Source organism: Schistocerca serialis, chromosome 4 (genome assembly GCF_023864345.2).
Source record: "Schistocerca serialis cubense isolate TAMUIC-IGC-003099 chromosome 4, iqSchSeri2.2, whole genome shotgun sequence".
Taxonomy (NCBI): Eukaryota; Metazoa; Arthropoda; class Insecta; order Orthoptera; family Acrididae; genus Schistocerca; species Schistocerca serialis.
This window is the reverse complement of record NC_064641.1, coordinates 577,437,515-577,458,876: the sequence shown is the minus strand read 5'-3', so window position 1 is coordinate 577,458,876 and position 21,362 is coordinate 577,437,515. Positions and strand designations below refer to the sequence as shown.

The following is a 21,362-nucleotide window of genomic DNA, read 5'->3' as shown; positions in this document are numbered from 1 at the left end:
GGTTACAGAGTGAAACGATGCAGAAGCATAAACAGACCGGCGTATAGGGACCTAGTCTACATTCTTTCACTGTAACATGTAACGAAACGTCGTGTTTTCACTACTAGCCACTTACGAAGCGCCAAAGCTCGAAATGGGGAGGTCAAGAATCTCCGAGACTGAGGAACGAGTCCATGCGGAAAAGAAGTTATGAAGAAAGTGCTCACTGTTTTCTTTCATTTAAAAGGAATAAGTTATAATCAGTCAGACCTAGATTACTGTTTGGGTGATTGTTCGGATTCAATGTGAATACCGGAATCAAGGAACACAGTGTTTGTTGCACGACAATGCACTGACACACAAAAGGAAGATCATACGCGATTCCCTGGCTCGAGAACGTATTGTTCTGCTTGAACACGCTCCTTATTCATCTGATTTGTCTCCGTGGGACTTTTGGTTAGTTCCAAAACTGAAAATGGCAATGAAAGAAAATCGTTGCGACACGATGTCAAATATTCATAAGGCTCTGGCCAGGGTACTGCAGCCAATTTCAAAGATTGACTATCTGAATTGCTTAGAAAACTCTTTCAAATGCTTCGAGTTGTGTACTGAGTCAGGAGGAGTCTGTGTTGAATAAAAAGCCTTGTAAACTAAAAATAAACAACAAATTGTATTTTATTTCACATTAAATATCTTAACTGTGTCACGGACTATGTGTACATATTTGACCATCCAAACTGCAACGCAAGGAAAATAAAGAAAATTAAATCTTACTCATTGTGCATGTACAGTATGGTAGGAAGAACACGGGATTAAACTTTTTGGTTATTTGGTAGTGTACAGAGAGCGAAATAAAGCAGAGAATGCTGACACCTGTGACAGCAACAATAGCTCGAACCCAGCAAGTCGTCGACTCGACCTGAGCTTGCTGGCTCAGCTCTACGCAAGAGATCAACAAATGTAGCGGCTAGAGAACGGTGGCATTCCGGAGTCGCAGTAACGGAAGACCGGATGTTCTTCATTAGAAGAGTATTAGAAATAAAGTGTTGGTCAGGGCAAGAGTTGAACATTCTGTTTATCGAGGTAGGTAAGGCAGTGAGGGCAACAAGCTTGTACAAAGAAACATCGTGGAGACACCAGAGATAGGGCACAGCCACTGGCCTTAACATGTGAGAAACACCTGCTGTCCAAATTACCCCCTATGCGAAGCACGAGTGATAGAAGTGTGCACCTGCTGGCACTTCTTTACATTATGTCAAGTGCTGGGCCCTTATGGCGATGACTGGTGTTAGCTGGCAACGTTCGTTCTCCTTGGACTCTCCATAAACGAATACGTCCATCGTATTGCTGTACCCATAACAGGAACTCTCCCGAAAAAACCACATGGTACCACTCCTGTGTGCAGAGTTTTCGGTGTATCAAAATGGTTCAAATGGCTCTGAGCACTATGGGACTTAACTACTGTGGTCATCAGTCCCCTAGAACTTAGAACTACTTAAACCTAACTAACCTAAGGACATCACACACATCCATGCCCGAGGCAGGATTCGAACCTGCGACCGTAGCAGTCGCGCGGTTCCGGACTGCGCGCCTAGAACCGCTAGACCACCGCGGCCGGCTTTCGGCGTATCTCTCTCTGCTGTAGAGCAAGGTGAATTCCAACAATGGTCACTGTGCTAATATTCCACGGGTTCTAGATGTCGTCGTACTGTCCATGCGTATACTTGTCCTGCTGCAAACAAGCCCATTTCCTGGCTCACACGATCCCCCACAGACGAAAGAAATGTATGTATGTCCTCTCCGACACTAGTCGCGTAGTGCACTTGTGATCCTGCAAGGCGTTAAGTGTGTCACTCCTGAACTTATCGATTCTGTGTCTGCATGACAGTAGTGGAAACTTGATTAAAAAGTGGCAGCACCGCCACGGAACGATAAACCGTCTCGATAGCCCACGATCCACCACAGTAGAATTATGTTACCTGATGGTAGACTATGCTCCTTGTCATACGACGCATAACACGAGCCGGCCGCGGTGGACGAGTGGTTCTAGGCGCTTCAGTCCGGAACCGCGCGACTGCTACGGTCGCAGGTTCAAATCCTCCCTCGGGCATGGATGTGTGTGATGTCCTTAGGTTAGTTAGATTTAAGTAGTTCTAAGCTCTAAGGGACTGATGACCTCAGATGTTAAGTCCCATAGAGCTCAGAGTCATTTGAACCATAACACGATTTTGTCGCAAACACCATTCAAATGCCGGCCGCGGTGGTCTAGTGGTTCTAGGCGCGCAGTCCGGAACCGCGGGACTCCTACGGTCGCAGGTTCGAATCCTGCCTCGGGCATGGATGTGTGTGATGTCCTTAGGTTAGTTAGGTTTAATTAGTTCTAAGTTCTAGGCGACTGATGACCTCAGAAGTTAAGTCGCATAGTGCTCAGAGCCATTTGAACCATTTGAACCATTCAAATGCGACTTCTTAACGAAAAACTCTTTATAATCTTACCGTACGTATAAAGTATCTGAGACGTTCCATCTACACACTTGGTGCGGTTGCGCTGCAATGCTGATAATTTGCGAGTAATATACATCATGCATATTTGGCGATATTTACCTGCCAGTCTCAAGATGTCGAAATTTTAAAGGCCAGGTGAGAAGCTACAGCTTAGTCTTATCGTCGTATTCCACGTAAGCGTCATCTATATGAGACTATCTCTACTACCAGCCAGAACACATGATTTTCTACGTCACTGCGCTGAGAGGGTATAAGATTTTTGCTTTTTTTAATACTAAGGATTCCGAAAACGGAAATCACTTCATTAATAGGAAAATCTTATACTATATTTATACGTAAATGAGCAAGCGTACATAGTTGTGCTTTTTGGTAAAGTTGAGTAGAAAGGTCATTCCGAGGCGGCTTATAACCATCTTCGTTACGTGTGAAGTTTTATTACGGAACACTTTCTATTGTGTTTGTTCTATTTATTTGCCTGAGGTACAACTTTGGGCTTCGTGCGACGGAGGAAAATGTAACGCTGCGCTTGACGTCATTGCAAGTGCAGCAAAGAGACTGCTACGCCGTATCGTGGCTCCGAGAAATACCTACAACTCTAACGTAGACACTTTGAGAGAGAGAAAAAAAAAGACACAATATGAAAGAATTATCAGAAGGAGATGGAAATCGGTATATGTAATGTACATGAGCAGACAAACAAATTATTACAATTTCAGATGAACCGCAACATTTATGTGAGAGAAATAGATTCATAAATTAAGCACGTAAATAACTCCTAGTTGCACCACTGGTACTTACGCAAGCAGTTATTCGGCTTGGCATTGAATGATAAGAGTTGATGGACGTCGTCTTGCGAGATATCGCGACAAACTGTCCAACTGTCGCGTTAGATCGTCAAAATCCGGTGATGGTAGGAGGGCCCTGCCCAAATGCTTCAAACGTTCTCAGATGGGGAGAGGTCCGGCGATCTTTCTGGCCTAGGTAGGGTTTAGTAAGCACAAAAATACAAGCTGTAGAAACTCTCGTTTTCCATGACGTGCAGCGAAATGGGGCATACAATATCGTCGAACGTACTGCTTTGCTGTAAGGTTGCCTCGAATGACTACCAAAAGGGTTCTACTATATAGTTAAATGAGACCCCACACCATCACTCCTGTTTGTCGAGTGGTATGAGGCGCGACAATCAGATTAGTATTCCACCATTGTCCGGGGTGTCTCTAGACAAGTCTTCTCTGGTCATCGGAGCTCAGCTCGAATCGGGACCCGTCACTGAAGACAACTCTGCTCCAGTAATGAGATTCCAGGCCGAAGACGTATCTGAGGTCACCTCAGACAGTAGTGGGTTTGCAACCTGACTGTCGCCCGCCATACAGACCGTTACCAGGGGTGATACTCTGGGGTGCCATTTCATTTCATAGCAGAACTACTTTGGTTGTCACATGCCACACCCTTAGAACGAAGTGGTAAGTCGATGATATTCTACGCCCATTTAGTTGCCCTTAATGGCAAGCCATCGTGGACTTACTTCTCAGCAAAATAATGGCTCTGAGCACTATGGGACTTAACATCCATGGTCATCAGTCCCCAGCAAGATAATGCCCACCCGTAAATGGCGAGAGTTTCTACTGCTTGTTTCCATGATTGCTAAACCCTACTCAGCCCAGCAAGGTCGCCGGATCTCTCTGCAATTGAGAACGTTTGGAGTATTGATCTAACGAGCCCATTGGACAGAATTTGGCATCCCCAATAAGGAGATCCGCAACTTTATCAACCAATGCCAAGCCGAATAAGTGCTTGCATACGGGTAATAAATGGTCGAATGCCTTACTGACTTGTTCAATTTGTGAAGCTCTTTCTCTTGAATAAATCATCCAGTTTTTTTGTGAAACTGTCATCATGTGTTTGTCTGTACACGTACATCAGATCTAGCGATTTCTGTCCCACTCGGATAATTCCTTTATGGTGCGTTTATTGAGTTTATATGGCAATAACGTCACTATATTTATTAAATATTTTTCTGACAGCATTTTGTGTATTTGTTTGATAGAGTATCATAGTTTGAATTGGGTGTCACTCTAACATAGCGACTAAATGACTAATCTCTTGTGTAGTGCAAAGTCAACGTGTAATTAAGTCCGATTGTAGCTCCAAGTTGTCAAAATACTGATTTAGTAGTCGTTCGCGTCGAATCAGGATGTAAGATGATTTCATCTAGTCGGAAGTTCGACAACTAATATATGGCAGATGTGTAGTTTATTAGTAACACACGTCGGAACTCTCGCAGCGCCTTACTATGGCCATCTGCTAAAGTGCACTGTGACTCATCGTTCCATGTTCAGATATTCATTGCGAACTTACTGCATCCGTACTAATGGTCTGGTGGTTAGCGTAACTGCCTCCAGATCGTGGGCACCCTGGTTCGATTTCTGATGGGAACGGAGACTAACCTCACTCCGTTACTGGACGTGTTTATCCTAAACATTTCACTTCATTCCCGTCACATAGACTTGCAAGTAGCCGAAGTGCAGTCAAATAGAGACCAGGCAGCTGAATAATCACAGACGCAGTGTCCCGGCAAACAATGCCCTACAATCATTTATTTGCCATATTACACGCGATGAGAAAAGTTATACGTGGGGGTTGTAGATTTCTGCACGACCACGGTGAGAAGGTGGTTCAGAAAAGTATAGATGCTAAGGTATTATTGTCGTCCAGCACGGAAGTAGAGGATGATTTACTGCACTGTTGTCCTCCATGCGTTATAATCAGGAATACATTAAATGTACAAATGTTTTCGCAGTTGCCAATACGGACACCATGAGCTCTATAATGGAATGACGACAGTGAAAATTTGTGCAGGAACTGGACTCAACGCCAAATTTCCCTCTTATCGCGAGCGCTCGCGTCATTTCTGCCCGAGCACTACTCACGGCCAGATCCAGACTTCCATATATTGTCAACCTTCCTGAACCATCTTCTCACAGTGGGTCTTACAGAAATCTGTAGTCCCCATGTCCAACTTCTCTCATCGTGTGTGGTCGTAAGTCGTGCTTCGATAGCATAAGGGTTAAGAGACCGGTCCCAATAAGAAGGAAATCCATGTTCCAGTCCCGGTCCGGCAAAAATTTTCAGTGTCCCCATTCCATTATAGGGCTGATGGTTGTCCGTATTCGCAAATGGGAATAAATTTAATTTATCTCATAACGGCTGTAGTCGCCGAAGTTCCTGTTCCTTTGGACATGTATGCATGTCCGAAAGGACATTGCAACGTATTTCTGAATAACACAGGCACTGCAATATCATATAATCAGAAATAACTGACAGCTATTCCAATTGTCAACTCATGAGTGGCCGTGATTAATGACCGATGATGTCTAGGAATCGTATTTTTCGCGTTTAAAAGAGGCTTGTGACCCTTCTTACATACTAAGTCCTCTTCTTTAACAACGACAATCATTACAAGGTCTCTCAATTTACAGCTCACGTGACGTATCTAACTACCCCGTTAGTTGTAAGACAGAAGTGCTATCCATTTAATATAACAGCTCTCTCCCTCATTACAGTTGGTCGTGAATGTGCATCTCCTTCCAAGAAAGCTATTCCATGACATCGTAAAAATTTTGCAGTCAATCAGCGTGCATTTCAGTATGTGAAGAGTGGAACTGCAATGAATTGGCACGCATGAATTGTTACCTACTCTGAAATAATTGCGAACGGTTATTTTACAAATTTTCTATAGTCCATTCTAAATCACGTCAGATAAACCTTAAACTTAAAAATTGGCGGGAGAAAAATGGGAAAGAACTTCCTCTTCAACAATTTTGCTTTTTACCTCTAGCATCTGTAGACAGTGCAAGCAGTACGACCAAGGTGCCGTGCTGCTAGTAATGTCAGTGCTAAAATCCTGCCGAATTACAAGATCCAGTCACATCAATGTGACCACCACCTATGTTCGATGTCAGCGTGCAAGAACGGCTCACAGACGAACTGTAGCAGCACTACCAGGGGAGGGTATACAAAGCGTTTCGGGGGGATGTACGAAACAGTACAATCATTGTCGTAATGCGGATACGGGGTGATTCATTGTGCGTCCAAAAGGTCGCGATCATTGGCTTTCTGAACAAGGGTGGAAGCATTTTCGAAACAACTAAGTTTGTAAACAGTTCGCATGTCGCCATCGTTAAAGTACGAGGTGCATTCAAGTTCTAAGGCCTCCGATTTTTTTTCTAATTAACTACTCACCCGAAATCGATGAAACTGGCGTTACTTCTCGACGTAATCGTCCTGCAAACGTACACATTTTTCACAACGCTGACGCCATTATTCCATGGCAGCGGCGAAGGCTTCTTTAGGAGTCTGTTTTGACCACTGGAAAATCGCTGAGGCAATAGCAGCACGGCTGGTGAATGTGCGGCCACAGAGAGTGTCTTTCATTGTTGGAAAAAGCCAAAAGTCACTAGGAGCCAGGTCAGGTGAATAGGGAGCGTAAGGAATCACTTCAAAGTTGTTATCACGAAGAAACTGTTGCGTAACGTTAGCTCGATGTGAGGGTGCGTTGTCTTGGTGAAACAACACACGCGCAGCCCTTCCCGGACGTTTTTGTTGCAGTGCAGGAAAGAATTTGTTCTTCAAAACATTTTCGTAGGATGCACCTGTTACCGTAGTGCCCTTTGGAACGCAATGGGTAAGGATTACGCCCTCGCTGTCCCAGAACATAGACACCATCATTTTTTCAGCACTGGCGCTTACCCGAAATTTTTTTAGTGGCGGTGAATCTGTGTGCTTCCATTGAGCTGATTGGCGCTTTGTTTCTGGATTGAAAAATGGCATCCACATCTCATCCATTGTCACAACCGACGAAAAGAAAGTCCCATTCATGCTGTCGTTGCGCGTCGACGTTGCTTGGCAACATGCCACACGGGCAGCCATGTGGTCGTCCGTCAGCATTCGTGGCACCCACCTGGATGACACTTTTCGCATTTTCAGGTCGTCATGCAGGATTGTGTGCACAGAACCCACAGAAATGCCAACTCTGGAGGCGATCTGTTCAACAGTCATTCGGCAATCCCCCAAAACAATTCTCTCCACTTTCTCGATCATGTCGTCAGACCGGCTTGTGCGAGCCCGAGGTTGTTTCGGTTTGTTGTCACACGATGTTCTGCCTTCATTAAACTGTCGCACCTACGAACGCACTTTCGACACATCCAAAACTCCATCACCACATGTCCCCTTCAACTGTCGATGAATTTCAATTGGTTTCACACCACGCAAATTCATAAAACGAATGATTGCACGCTGTTCAAGTAAGGAAAACGTCGCCATTTTAAGTATTTAAAACAGTTCTCATTCTCGCCGCTGGCGGTAAAATTCCATCTGCCGTACGGTGCTGCCATCTCTGGGACGTATTGACAATGAACGCGGCCTCATTTTAAAACAATGCGCATGTTTCTATCTCTTTCCAGTCTGGAGAAAAAAAATCGGAGGCCTTAGAACTTGAATGCACCTCGTACACTGATCAACCAGATCATTATGACCACCTATCTAATTGCCGGGGTGTCCACCTCTAGCACGAATAGCAGCGGCGACGCTTCATAGTATGGAAATAATGAGGGCTTGGTAGGTTACTGGATGGAGCTGACACCACATCTGCACACACAGGTCACATAATTCCAGTATATTGCGGGGAGGGGGGGGGGGGGCTATGAATTCTGACGCTACGTTCAATCACATCCCAGATGCACTCAATCGGTTTCAGATCTGGCGAGCAGGGGCGCCAGCACATCAACTAGAATTCGCCACTGTACTCCTCGAACCACTTCATAACGCTTCTGGTCTTGTGACATGGCACATAACCTCGTTGAAAAATGCCACTGCGGTTGGGTAATATGATCGTCATGAAGGAGTGTATGTGGTCTGCAACTGGTGTACGATGTTCTTTGGCCGTCATGGTGCCTTGCATAATTTCTACTGGACCCACGGGCGCCCAAGTGAATGTTCCCCAGATCATTATGGAGTCACCGCCAGCTTTTCTCTGTCTTGCAGTGCATGTGTCAAGGAGCTGTTCTCCTGGAGGACGACGGATTCACGCACTCCCACTGGCATGATGAAGAAGGTATCGGGATTCATCATACGATGCAGCGTTGTGCCACGGCGCCAACGTTCAGTGCCGATGTCACGTTCCCATTTCAGTCACAGTTGCCGATGTCGTGGTGTTAACATTGGTACACGGATGGGTCGTCGGCTCTGAAGACGCATCGTTAGGAGCATTCGATTCACTGTGCGTTCAGACACACATGCACTCTGTCCAACATTAAAGTCTGATATTAGTGCCACCGTCGCGTGGAATTAGCCGAGCGATCTAAGGCGCTGCAGTCATGGACTGTGCGGCTGGTCCCGGCGGATGTTCGAGTCCTCCCTCGGGCATGGGTGTGTGTGTGTGTGTGTGTGTGTTTGTCCTTAGGATAATTTAGGTTAAGTAGTGTGTAAGCTTAGGGTCTGATGGCCTTAGCAGTTAAGTCCCATTAGATTCCACACACATTTCAACATTAGTGCCACCACAGTTCGCTGACTGTCCTCTTTTACCAGAGTGCCCAGCATATGGTGTCCGACATCTGTGAAGAGGGCAGGCCGCCAAACTTTATGACGTCTGGATGTAGTTTCACCTTGATTTCGGCACGTGTTGAAGACGCCCACCACAACAATCCTCGAACACCCGACAAGTGGTGCCATTTCCAAAATGCTCGTGCCGAACCTCCAGCCCTTCACGATCTGCCCTCTGTCAAACTCAGACCGATCGACCGCCTTCCCCATTTTACAAACGGACAAGTAGTCATTCCTCGCCAGGTGACGCTGCTATCGCCTGGACTAGTTCATATCGATAGCAGGTCGGTGGTTATAATTTTCTGGCTGATCAGTGTATACTAGTGCTATCAAAACCGGCGCGGATCCAGCTATGCTGTACCAAGGGCCATAGGTGACATAGATGAACGGCGGCTTCGGAGATGTATACGGGTGATTGGACGTACAACTGTTCAGTAACAGAGCGCTAAGCTGAACGAAGGGGCTACAAACAGTCTTTTCCGAAAGACCGTTCAGCGAATGTTGTTGCGGATGGGCCTCCAAAGTAGGCTCCTGGTTCGTACACCGACGCTTACTCCTGTTCATCGGCGTCGAAGACAGGTACTTGCACGCCAGCACTGCAACTGGTCGTCCACTGAATGGTGGCAGGTGGTCTTTTCAGATGAATCATGTTTTACGCTCCATCGGGCAGGTGGTCTTTGGCGTGTGCAGCGTGAAACGACTGAAAACAGTATGGTCTGATGAATGCTTTCTCAGCATTCCGTGGGTGATGTCGTCATTCTGGAAGGCACAATGGATCAACACAAGTCTGTATCTATCCTTGGGGATCTACATTCTCGGCACGATGGCAATGAAATGTGTCATACAGTGCGCAGTGTACGTGCGTGGTTCGAAGAGCACCAGCATGAGTTTACCGTACTGCTCTCGTCGCGAAATTCTCCGCATTTAAACTCAGTCGTGAATCTAAGTACCACAGCCATAGGGCTGTTCGTGCCACGGGCCCTCAATTGAGCAGCCTAGCGCAACTGGCCACGGCACTGGAGTACACATGAGTACATATCCCTGTCGGTACCTTTCAGAACCTTGTTGACACTCTACCTGCATGTCTCTCAGACATCCGCGCTACAAAGAGCGGTTATTCAAACGTTTGACAGGATTTCATGTTAATGCGACTTGACGATGTAAGATCCCCTTTTATGAGAGGAGATCATGCTTTTATTTATACGATTTCACTTCTGATAGATCAAGTTCAAAAATGATTCAAATGGCTCTGAGCACTATGGGGCTTAACATCTGTGGTCATCAGTCCCCTAGAACTTAGAACTACTTAAACCTACCTAACCTAAGCACATCACACACATCCACGCCCGAGGCAGGATTCGAACCTGCGACCCTAGTGGTCACGCGGTTCCAGACTGAAACGCCTAGAACCACACGGCCACACCGGCCGGCGATAGATCAAGTCCACAGAAAATATTTTCGTATGCATTGTATCTCGGATATGAGTTAACATGAAATACAAGTTCATTTACGAGACAGCTTAAATCTTTGGCTCTTTCATTGAGAATCGTGTACAATACTAGCGTCACCTGCGACCTAAAGTGTCGACTAACTTCGCAATTTTTCACTTCACACTACACATCACTATTTCTCCTTGCAGAGCAATAATTCCTGTTTGCCTCCTTTACCTTCTGTACGGAACTCGCGCTCCTCGCAGACAGTATCATAAAAGTCATGGAAAATCGCATCCTTTAGGATTAATGTTTCTACATCTTCTAACGGCTTTCGATCCAGATAGACCGGGATGTGGCATTGGTAAGATATTGGACTCATAATTTGCAGGGAAATGGTTGAAATCTACGTCCGCCCATCCAGATAGTTTCCCGTGGTTGTCCTGAATCACTTAAGATATGTGGTTCCTTTGAGAAGGACCATGGCCGATCTGCATCCCTGTCCTTTCTCAATCCATGCTTGTACCCCTGTTGTAATGAATTTGGCAGTGGAAATGAAAATGAGCGTTTGGCGTCATTGCCGAGAGACCCGCGCGGGGCAGGTCCGGCCTCCTTGGTTCAGGTCTTATTACATTCGACACCATACTGGGCGACCTGCGCGCCGGGTGGGGATGAAATGATGATGACGACAGCAAAACCCCCAGTCCCTGAGAGGAAAAAATCCCCAACTCAGCCGGGAATCGAACACGGGCCTGTACGACGGCAATCCGTCACGCTAACTACTCAGCTATCGGGGCGGACAAATTGTAAGTAACAGGACGTCAAAGACTAATGCTATTCATTCTTCTTTTTTTAGATTGTAAACTACATGGACGGTCACAATGCAAAATTTTATTCATTGGTGATATATCCAAAAAGACCACACAGACAGTTAGAAGGAAAATTTTATTTAAAATTGATGTATTAATAAGTTTCTGTTGAAAGTCCGTACACTCCAGAATCGGTTCGCCTATCAGACAAAATCACCTTGAGTACTGAGGCAACCATTCCACCGATGCACCAGGTAGAGGATACCCCGTTCCGCAAAACACCGTGTCCTGCTGCGTGAAGAAGTCCGCAGCTGCTTGCTGCACATTCTCGTCCGACAGAAAGCGTCGACCCTTGCAAGTTCTCTGTTAAGAGACCGAAGCCATGGAAACAGCTGAGGGAGAGATGAGGACTATAGGGATGGTGCTCGAGAGTCACGCACTTGTTCGTGATGGTTGAGGCTGGCTTGCCAGATCGACCGGTGTCTTGTATCTAACTGCCACCAGCACGCAACTTGGCGCACCATTCCACGATGGTGCTTTTCGACAGACATGCTCTCCATTCTTCGATGGATGTCTACCGTGCTTGCCAGGCGGCCAAGAAAAGAAAAACAGCACATTGAACCTGTTTCGACGCATTTGGTAATAACGTTGCCATAGTTCAAGTTTCTGCATTTACCGCATGCACCTCAGAAGGAGACGAATGTCACACTGTCCCTTGTCTACATGTCGGTGCCTTCACACGAGTTCTGAAATTCCATTTACAAACTCCTAGGACTTGAAGAGGGGAGTGAGTACATAACATTTTGAATAGGAACCCATGTCTATAAACGTGCCATTTCTATTCGACAACAGTTTGAATTCACATGTTTAACTCATCCACTTCTGCTTGAGGAACTGAATTAGGTGTGACGCAGTACAGTTATTTAAGTGACAGCTCGAAAATGAACTTAACGAAACATCCATTTATCACCTAAGCACATTTGTTTGTTTAACACTAAAACACTACACTGAACCCCCCAGCCAGGACATCAGTTCTATTCCAGTTTTACGTTGAATAGGTCTCGCAGCAAGGCAGACGTTAAGTGACCGTCTAGCGTAGAACGCATCATCCTCTCTATCCCACTGCATACAAGGAAAAGCAACTCTGAGACTTTTCTTTTTCCCTCAGCAGATACGTTACACATCTGAACTGCAACCATTGTAGAACAGAAACGGTTTGTTTCCGGACATAGGCTCCTGTTCAAAGTATTATGCACTCGCGCCCCCCTAAACGTTCTACAAAATCGTAAAGGTAATTTCAGAACAACATGTATACAGGCGGGCTACGTTCAATATACGGTGCACCAAAGTCCTGAAACGGAAACTTTTTGATCCCCCGTTATGTTTTAGAGCAGATCCACATTTTTTTTCACTTGCTTTGGCATGGCACGCGCTAAGACAGTCGAGATGAAATGACTGTAATGAGATTTCCCGCAGAAGCTTATAAGAAAGCCTACGTCTTGGTATATCCACCAGTGAGACTAGAAGTCACCTCATTACGCGTATGTGGTGCAGTAAAAGGTGTCCTCACGCTTATATTTTGGAGATTCATATAACACAGAAAGATATACATGTAGATGTAATCTGGGCATTCTTTTACAACCTCCGTGCGCTTGCGTGACTTTTCACTATGGCAGGGAGTAGAAATAACCAATGTATTTTCAGTACGTAAGTTGCAGAGTGAATTTAATTCCTTAGGGAATTCTCCAGAATAACTGAAATATCTCTTGCAATCCACTCAATTATCCCCCGTATCCAATGAGCAGAAGAAACAGCCAGCATGTCAGCCAATATGGAACACCAAAGAGACAATCTTTCAACAACAACAACAGAAAATTGTGTGTCAATTGTATAGTTGTTTGTGTCGGAACAAAGATACTCCCTAATCCTAATCTTAGTCTCAAGGAAGGAAGCTCAGGATTTAATGTCCCGTGAAAGACACGGAACAGAAGCTCGGGGAAAGAAACCAGTCGTGTCTTTTTTAAAATAACCATCCCGACATTCGCGTTAAGTGATTTACAGAAACCAAGGAAAACCTGATTTTGTGTGGTCGGGCGGGATTTTTAACCGACGTGCTCCCGAACATTAGTGCAGTGACATACCACTGCGCCACCTCGATCCAGTGGCCGCCAATGTAAACGTCTGAGTGGAATGAAACTGATAATAACAATAACAACAGCAATGATTCTGTAGTTCACGAAAAATTGCCTTCTCTTTACTAGGAAGCTTGATCGGATGAGGCCCAAGAGCTACATACAGAATTAGACAGGTATTCTTTGCACCATAAGAATTATCATTGGATTTAGGCGTTCCAGTGAACACAAAAGTTTATACTGTGTCACTGCTAGCTTCGGTAATAGTAGTAGTAAAATACTGGATAGTCTGTTAGTATTCGTAGGACTTTATCTTTAGTGAAGATGAGAACTGAAAAATCTGTACTTTGGTTTAACGATATCGAAAGGCTAACAAAAATAAAACATAAACCGCTTAAAATGACCACAATATTATTGCTAGTTAAATTACAGGAAAGATGGCACATTCATTCGATATTTTGCAGTTTAATTAAGTTGTTGGCTCTCTCTGAGTTTTATTCGGCAAAAGATTCTTCGTTAAGCACATTTAACATGATAAGTGTTCAAGAAATGAACCGTCACATACCTCCTTTCTACTTTCTCTCTTCCCATTTACCTTCAAAAATTAGCAATGTTTTCTGTCTTTTCACTTACAGGGGTCAACAAGATAAAAGCGGGATACCGAACGACGAATGTGTGTTATATCTAAAAAGGGTGCTGTAAGTTTACGCAATAAAACGGAAATAATTTATATTTCAGCTAACGCAGTGGAAAGCGTCAAATGGGAAAACGTTCACCATTTTGCTCACAATCAACATCCTGCATACAGTACAGAATTTTCTTTTTCAGCGGCAATTACAGAACGGCTATACACGCGAGACACAATGTCGAAATTGGTTTAACAAACTATTTATGAGTCTGAAAGAAAATTCTATACGGACGACATTATCAGTAAGATAAAGCTAGTGCTCCTTTTTGTAAGGTACGATGCAATCAAGTTAGGTTATTCGTCTGCGCCAGTAAATATTGGCGCCTGGGAATGTGTGTGCGTCGCTAAGTAGCTTCTCATTCATGATTATACAATCAACTGAGATGGAACTCGCATGTAGAGCTGACATTGTGGTACCAGCAGCTGTAAGTGCTCTTTGTGATTTTGTCATCTCCCTCTTTCTCCTTTCTACCGGGAGTGTGCATAGATAATGCACCACTTTAAGCTGTTACTACTGGAAACACTTCTACCACTTTTAACGCAAATATCGTTATTTTTGAAGGACACATTATAAAATGTATTCTCGATGATAGGTTGAGTTACAGATGAATCAAATCAATAAAATGAAAAGTGTGAGTTAGTGTTCAAGATCATGCACACCCGAGCTACCAATACAGCAAAAAAAAGTAACGCAATCCAGTTATTCTCTTTCACTCGGTTACACACGACTGCAGCGGATCATAATTTTTAGAGATAATTTTTGTTCAAGCTTTTCAGTCCCATAAGTTCCTAAGAGAACACATATATACAGTAATCAATTAACTCAATACTCACATGGTAAATGTTTCCTGTCTCATCAGTTCTTCTTGTGTGAGAGCTTAAAAAGCGTAAATTTATTTTTCTATGTAGATTCTTCGTTGAACAATAAAAATGAGATACCTGGGACAGTTAATACCCTGAATGGAACGCATCAGCTGCTATCAAACCAAGGCCTGGGGGGGGGGGGGGGGAGAGAGGGGGAAGAGGAATGAAACGCTTTATAGTCTCTTCTGTTTCACTGATTAATTTTGAATAAAGGAAATCCTGTTCGCTTACAGAATATAAAAGAGGAATTAATTTACAATTGTTGATAAACTTAATCACATTTCACTGTTCTATGGACTCAATTGTAACTAGTCAGTAAGTTCTGATACACAGAGCGGGCCAAGTTAAATAGTTTTATCTTTCTTCTTTTTCCACTGGATTACGGGATGCCGTGTGGGTATGGAACGGAATTTGTAGCCAACAGCGACAATGGGAATAAAAAATGCTCACTAGGAAACGACACTTGTCCTTATCGTCCATCACATACGAAGGTGTAAAGCTACCGCTCAGATGTGACAATTCGTGTTCATTTTTAACTTGCCAGTTTCCTTAATTGTATTACGTTATTCCCTCTGTATGCGATGAATGAAATCTGAGACACCGTACAAGCAGTTGTACGTTCACAACTACGTTTCATTCCCTTCAAATGTTTGGGACACGAGAATAACGTAAGTAGTAGTTCTATCGAGACACTAAAGCTCACAATTTAAAATAATAGGGTCATTTTAGTCCTCTGGAATCGAAGAACTTTTGTAAAATTGACTAAGCCACTGAAAATATTACAGACCGATTCGTTTTCTCTCTTTCGCAGTTTTGTGAATGTGAGAGAATTTTTTGCAAAACACACACACAAAGAGGCAGAGAGAGATTCATGTCACCCCTTTAATTTCGTGAACAGTTCCAGATGCCGGAACGAGACATTCGGTTAATAATGATACGCTAAGGCGCATGCACTTCAGTATGTTATAAAATGTCTTACATCTTGTATGATTGAGGAGCTGAACCAAGTATGGTTTTTAAATACAATTACATACATTTTAACGGCATCCGAAGCGCTTGAAAAGAGGAGTACAGTGATATAATACTTGTCAATGTTGCGGCTGAAACTCATTTGCAAAGAATCCGAGAATTATACTGAAATTGGAAAGCGATGTGGCTAAAGTGAGCAATTGCATTGTAAACACCGTCTAGCCGAGCTTTCATGCCCGGCTCCGTTGTTACATGCAGCAAGACGGACCTATCCTACTAGGAAAGAACGTCAGCTATGATTTTTTGTACATGTATTACGGCATATACTTCCGTTTGGGGCATCATATGGGACTTAGGAAAAACTATTTCCAGTGTGTGTACGTGTCCAGTTTTTGGTGGAAACAACGACACTTTCGTCAGGCAGTTACCCATTTAAACATCCCCGTTGCTGCTTGCTTGTCAAACCCGAAACAGAAACGTCGGTCATACATAATTCATAATCGTAAGCAGCCCTATTCAAGAGAACAGGGAAACAACTGTTTTAACTTTCCTAGATTAAAAAAATAAAAAAAAACGCCTGACCTGTCTTTGATTTTGCCTGTAGACGGCTGAACGCTGTCGGCCAAATGTGTGTGTAAATAAATACTACTCGTAATTCTAATCAGGCGGAATACATTTTAAATAAATTAAATAGGTTTTTCCGAATGACTGACGACATGTCACCCATAAAATAAATATATTCTCTACGAAACGTAGTTTTACACCTAAGTATGTGATCACATTGTCTACGACCGACAAAAGCACGTTTTCAATCGCCTCTCGAGAGATAGATGAGCAGATAAAAGAACATTGGATGATACGTCGTTGTATGCTGTGGTAATTCGACGGTGCATATCGTCTGGCATAGAAAATTTTCGATGGTGCTGAGCCACGGCCTTGGTGTATTTTTTGAAAGACTATGCCGCCATTTCACGGCCTATTATTGTATTTTTCTTTTACACTCTCTAGATTTCGGCTTTTACGCTGTTATCGAGTACAATGGAAAAAGTTATTAGACCCTCAACGTCGGTACAAAATAAAAATACAGTAATATACGGTCAAATGGAGTTTGGCGTAGTTGGGACATATTTCAGTGCTCATCGCAGAAAGAAATGAAGAGACGTCAAATCAAGCGTCGTGTCCAGCTATTGTACTGCAGCATTCCGTTCTATCCAGCGGTCAGAAGACTTTTCATTCAGTATCTGCATTGCAACAGGTGAAGAGTGAGCTGGGCAACGGTCTTGCTGGAACCAAATACACTATCGCTTATCACGTGGTACCTTTTATAGAAGAACAGATAGCATTTTCGTAAGGCAATGTACATAGGTATTTCCAGTTAGCATTCCTGGGATGAAGCAAGGTCCCATAACGGAATTTCCTATGAAGCAGCACCATAGGTTTACGCTTCACGGTCATTGTACCTGAGGAACCCAGCATACATTTTCAACTGTCCAGTACTGCATGTTACGTAAATTTATATTACAGTGTTTCGTAAACGTTGCTTCGTCGGTAAAGAGCACACGGTGAAAAAACGTAGTGACGGCTCCCAAGCGATGCACGGCAAACCGACAAAATTCTATACGATTTCTGAAATGTCTGCTGTAATGACAGATAATTGGAGTGGAATTTATGCGGATGTTGGATGCGAACGACACTCCTGCCGCATAAAAGTAGCATCTCTAGCTTCTACTTATTGGTGTACACGTCTGCATGCAAGGAATGCTGAAGCAGAAATGAACTGTCGGTAGCCGACACAGTTCATGCTGGCTCTACAGAGCACACACGAAAACAGTAGATACAACGTAGCCTGACATGAGCGTATTTAAAACGCAATGGCCGATTCCGGCCGACTTGCCTTTTAATTTTAGAATATTTCTCGGATCCTTTCGCGAAGAGGTTCAGCCTCAACATTGACAAACTTTAAATCAGTGTATTCGTCTTTTAAAGCACTTTCAGATGCCATTAGAAAAGTTTACTATTCTATTTTTAAAAATCATACTTGCTTCAGTGTCTCGGTCGATACAAGAGTTATGACTATTTATCACATACCAAATTGGTATGCCCCTTAGCGTACTATCTTTTGCCCGAAAACGTCGTTTCGATATCTGGAACCGTTCACGGAATAAAAGGAGTATGACGTCTATGCATAGACTGATCAAGAACACCGCCACCAAACTTCCGATGGGTGTAGTATGGAGAAAATAAAAAGGATAATAGTTCTGTGAAGATGGGCTCTAAAATGCATACGTTGACAGCTGTGAGCTCTTGTTCGGCAGTAGAGATGTGTTTCACATTAGCAAAAACACTGACAAACCGATAGTCATGTCGGACTTCAAGATTGGATTGCAGTTAAAAATAGAGCTGTATCACCAGTTTCTGATGCATCAGTAGTTCCTAATAGTGACGTAACAAGTGTGCACCAGTAAATATTTGCAATTTCAATGAACACAAGAAGAAAATAGCAGATCTAAGGGAAGTTCAAACCCTGTTACGTCAATACGTTCAGAATCCATCGCGGAAATTCGTCCTTATTATGACGATGAAAAGTGTTAGAAACGTTTTAGAAAATGGTTTTTGAATATGGTCCGTAACACGACTTAAATTAATCATGAAACACGGAGATAAGTTTTTTTGCCGCAACCCGGCACTCTTGGGTCTTTTTGTTTATGATAAATTTACATTAACACCAAAGAACGTTTTTTAAAGGGAGTGGAGACATGGGGGAAATTTGGTTATGTAAAATATTTATCTACTGTGATAATTCAAGTTTTCCTTTCGTAGTTAATTATGTTGTTGTTTATTATAGTGCCTCGGGACGCATAAATCTTTCATAGGACCAGTGATGGCGTTGTTCTCAAAAGTTTAAGAGAGAAAATCTATTTCAGTCACTGCGTAGCGGTGACAAAAATTTTGAAGGAAATTTAAGTGTCGAGTTACGGCGGCTCCACTTTCAGCTATGACTCCTCTTGCAGTTACATCACGCTCGCCTTTATCACAAACGGCAAATATTTGACACGGATTGTTCTGGTTCACCAGAGCATTAGGCAAGTAACAGAATGGTCTCGGCTACTGACTTTTCTCCGCGTCTGCAACGCCCTACTCGTTCACAAACCCAAGTTCTGATACTCTTCATGCGTAACAAAATCCTAAGAGTATTTACAAAAATGAAACATAACTAAGTTGTGTCATACCTCTCAGATGAAACGGCACTCTCAGTATTGTTAAACATATGAGTCACAGCCAGCCGTTGAACAACACTAGCTTTCCCAGCAGCAGCAGCAGATCAACTACTTCCGAGGAGAGTTTCACTTGCGGCAGAACAGAACTTGAAGACAGATGAATCAGAGCCGTTAATGAGCGAAAGAAAATAGCCGTCCTTCTAAGACCGTTTCTTGCTTTCGCACATTTCCAGTTGATGGATACAATTATATTTTTACAGTAATTATAATTTCGATTTCTCTCTGTGTGTCTCTCTCTCTTTTATGAGCTTTGAGAGATTGAGCTGTCCGGCGCCAAATCCTGCGTGTTGGCGAAGTCCTTTTTGTGTCTCATGTTAACGCCAAATTATCCTCTGACTTCAGAATACAATTTTACGATTACGCAGAGGGATACATTGGCTAAATGGCGAACTTTGCGTGCACCTGTATACAATGATAACCTTATGCGTTCCATCGTGTGTGAAGGCGAAAATAATACGTGCCTAACGTTGGAAGACGATGTAATTGCCACCATTGTTGAAGAGGTAACACCTTGATTGGAAATCTGACATTAATATGCAACTTAAAAAAACAAAATCTCTCAAGACTAGTATTTCGCAACAGGATAGTTACAACTCGCACAATAAAAATTTGGTAGACAAAATGGTGGTAAACACGTATCCACTTAAGGGAAATGAAATTTAGTGGAAGCCTAAACAGTATCTTCCGCAAATTAACTTACGAATTGGTGGAGTTTGCTCTACTATTTCATACGATGTAATCCATAGCCAAGTTACTGTAACACCATCATCAGCTGCAAAATAATAGGTCCACTTAACTTGAAAATGTATTACGTACTATTAGCCAACCGAGTGATGATGTGACACCAGTCCCCCTGGTCTTAACACATGTATTATTGCTACATTAGTGCATTTTTTTAATGTAAAAAAGCGGGGATATTTCATGAGAACACTTATTCCTATACTTTAAACATGGCAAATTGCTACATGTATGGCAGCCAGGTAAGTTACCTCACATATGTGTCACGTATGTTGTGTTGCAATTTGAAAGAGTGACGAGGTGAGAAAAGAAGGAAGGGAAATTAGGCTTTTAGGACCGCTGAGATGAGCGGACAAACCACGAGGCTGGTCTCTTTTTAATGCGCCTGCACGTACTTTCCCCGGTTTTTGCTCGGACCGGCAGCGGTGCCTACCTGTATCGCCGGCGGCCTGGCGGGTGTGTGGGTGTGAGATGCGCGTCGGCGGCTGCTGGCTGCTGGTCGCGAGGAGCGGCGGGCGGGCGCGCACTGCAGCCTCAGACAGCCACTTGCTGCGCGCCGCTGGACGCCGCGACGGCAGCGCCCCTCGCGGAACCCGCCGGCAACTACGGCCACTCCGTGGCGGGCGCCGGGCATGGTCCACCGGGCGCGGGTCAAGCGTTCAGGTCTGGCGGACTCACAGCTGACTCTCCCCTCCATCCATCGAACGTGTCTTAACCCCGCACGTGCCTTGATTTAGTAATAAGTTCCATCTGGTTTACCACTTTACCCTAATTTTAGATTTCATTTATCGAGATGTTTCCTGCATTCTACCTTTCCTGTAGTCCTTCATTTGTTTAAATGGTCTACTGTGTAAGCAAGGTTGTACCTAACCTTGACCATCACTATCGTTACCTGTAGTACAATTATACAAGCTCTACTTTATGAGATTTATTTTACTGTACCTGTGTGAACGTAGCTTTTATCACCTACACGTATCATTTGTTTGATTCTTTTGCATCTGTCTGGTTTATCGCTTTATCCTTCACGTATCAGCGCGATGATCCCTACATTCTGCTGTATTTTGAATTGAACTATCGACCTCTTGACGGTTGAAATCTTTAATCACAAGAGGACAAAGAACCTTGGGTCACTACTGGCAATCCCTTGAACTAAAGTATGAAATAAATATGAATACATGATTGTCCTATACAGTTGCGTATGTAGTTTAGTTTCATTTTAACCTAAACAGGTTCTTCATACGTTTTGCTCTTGTTTATATACAGATGTATCCCTGACTATGTTGCTCTAACGCCGCGAAAGTAGTTGGATCACAAATAAATATTTATCATACAGTTGAAGCAGTCTTTTTGATCATGATACAATTCTACAG

The 21,362-nt window shown here is 43.6% G+C and overlaps 1 protein-coding gene across 3 annotated transcripts in view; it reads right to left on the bottom strand.

Moving 5' to 3' along the window:
• Positions 1-20,546, bottom strand: part of LOC126475318 (diuretic hormone receptor-like) — a 602,994-nt gene extending 582,448 nt beyond the window's left edge. For all 3 annotated transcript variants that reach the window (XR_007586700.1, XM_050103101.1, XM_050103100.1), the window contains exon 1: positions 20,426-20,546. The gene's annotated coding sequence lies outside the window, so the exon portion shown is untranslated. The remainder of the gene's footprint in view (positions 1-20,425) is intronic.
• Between the last annotated feature and the right edge of the window lie 816 nt (positions 20,547-21,362).